Source organism: Cucumis melo, unplaced genomic scaffold (assembly GCF_025177605.1).
Source record: "Cucumis melo cultivar AY unplaced genomic scaffold, USDA_Cmelo_AY_1.0 utg001446l, whole genome shotgun sequence".
In the NCBI taxonomy this organism is placed as follows: Eukaryota; Viridiplantae; Streptophyta; class Magnoliopsida; order Cucurbitales; family Cucurbitaceae; genus Cucumis; species Cucumis melo.
The window spans coordinates 22,501-25,127 of record NW_026124594.1 but is presented as its reverse complement, the minus strand read 5'-3'; positions in this window follow the sequence as shown (position 1 = coordinate 25,127).

Below are 2,627 nucleotides of genomic sequence, written 5' to 3'. Positions count from 1 at the left end.
ACATAGGATTGGATTAAGTTCTGAATAATCAGGAATTCCGCTTTCGTTTTTACCAGAGAGATCCGGACCATAAAATTTTTGTCCCACTTTATCATTATTTACTGAAAGGCTAGAAATATATCTTCTTTCGACACAAAGAGAATGAACGTTAATTTGATCTTGATCCTTGTAGAGTGAAAAAGGGACTACACTGCATCCGCACGAACCTCCTGATAATATCCATAAATGACTTGTTTTTGGTAAGAGATGGACATTACTATATGTAAATTCGGGTGCATGGTACACGTCGGTACTCCAATGCATTTCTCCCTCTGAGTCAGAATAAATATGTTTTCGAACTCTCTCTTTTAAATTAAGAGTGTATGTTCCCGCGCGAATCTCAGCAATCACTTGTTCTGATTCTACATATTGATCATTTTGAACTAAAAGTAAACTTTTTGGTGGAATAGTGACGTTATGTATAATATCCTCACTCTCAATAGTTACATACAAGTCTATATAACATAAAAAAGCAGGATGCCCATGGCGTGTACGTGTGGGATGAACCAAATTCTCATTGAATTTGATTTTGCCATTAGAAGAAGCTCGTATATGTTCTGCAGTCCCCCCTGTGAATACTCCGCCGGTATGAAAAGTTCTTAATGTTAGTTGAGTACCCGGTTCTCCAATAGATTGACCCGCAATAATACCTACGGCTTCTCCCAATTCTACCAGGTCCCCGTGAGTAGGACTTCGTCCATAACATAATCGGCAGATCCAAGATGTACTCCTACAAGTAAAGGGAGTCCGAATAGATATTGGTTGGGTTTGAAAGGTTATGAATCGATTAATAAGTCCAATACCAATATCTTGATTTCGAACACCAATGCATCGCGGGCCCCATATATATATCGTCCGCTAATACACGACCAATTAATGTTTGGATAAAAATTCTTTCCGGAATCATCCTATTTCCAGGACTCACTAAAATCCCTCGGATGGTTCCACAATCGGTTCTACGTACAACAATGTGTTGAACTACTTCAACAAGTCTACGTGTAAGATATCCAGCATCCGATGTTCGTACAGCAGTATCCACAACTCCTTTCCGCGCTCCGTAGCAAGAAATTATATATTCCGTTAAGGACAGCCCCTCACGTAAATTGCTTTGAATGGGTAAATCAATCATTTGTCCTTGTGGATCTGACATTAATCCTCTCATACCTACTAATTGGTGTACTTGAGATGCATTTCCTCGAGCTCCCGAAAAAGACATTATATGGACTGGATTAAAAGGGTCAGTCATCCTAAAATTAGGATTCATTTCTTGTCGCAAATATTCACTTGTAGCATACCATATCTCAATGGACTGGCGTAATTTTTTCTACTGCGTGTACGTTTCCATAATGATGGTGTTTTTCCAAAATCAAACTTTGTTGTTCAGCATCTTGGACTAGCCATCCCTTAGAAGGGATTGTTAAAAGATCATCAATTCCTAATGAAATGGATGTAGCAGTGGCCTGCTGGAACCCCAGAGTCTTTAGTTGATCCAGGATGTGTGATGTATATGCCATTCCGAAGTGATCTATTAATCTGCTAATAAGTCGTTTAATGGCAGTTCCATCTATCACTTTATTGTGAAAGACCAGATCGGCCCGTTCCGCCATAAGTACCTCCATATTACGCTGAGTGGGGTTCGACAATAGGTTTGAGTTAATGATTAGAAAACTTCCTTTTCTCGATCTTGATTCGCGTAGAAATTCAGGACCTATGGTCCTAGTTGAACCGGAGAGAACAAAATTCATACCGGTGTCATATAATTACTTAGCTGAGTGAGATACCAGAGGATTAGGTACCATATGAGCAGGCCCGGCAAAATCCTTGTATAGCCTCTTCGATTTCTCGATAAAGAGAAATATGACCAACAGTGGTTCGAATGTATATACAAAGAATTTCTTTTTTTATACTTTTTACTATTAGATAGTACCCATAAATCTCATGATGGGTACCCAAAGATTCATAGTGAACTTCGATAGGGGCTTCTCTTGAAGCAATAACGCGTTGATCTAGTCGCCATCGGAGCCACAAAGGACTATCTAAATTGATCCTTTTCTGGCGATAAGCTCCAATTGCATCATAGGAATTACAAAAAAAGGGTTCTTTCGTATATTTATAGTTATTATTGTAAATTTTTGCATTTTTATGATTTTTGCGATTAGATGGATTATTACCGATTTGCACAAATACCTCGGCGATTCCCGCTCGTTAATACATAGAGTCCAATAAGCATATCTTGAGTTGGTACAGAAATGGGATCCCCAATAGCTGAAGACAGGAGATTCATATGAGAAAACATAAGTAAACGCGCCTCTGCTTGAGCCTCCAAAGATAAAGGTACATGAACAGCCATTTGATCCCCATCAAAGTCTGCATTGAATCCCTTACAAACTAATGGATGTAAACAAATAGCACGTCCTTCCACTAAAATAGGTTGGAAGGCCTGGATGCCTAATCTATGCAGAGTAGGCGCTCTATTTAGCAATACGGGATGCCCCTGCATAACTTCCTGAAGTATTTCCCATACAATGGGTTCTTTTTCCCGAATTTTACTCTTAGCAACTCCTATGTTCGAAGCAAAATGTTGTCGA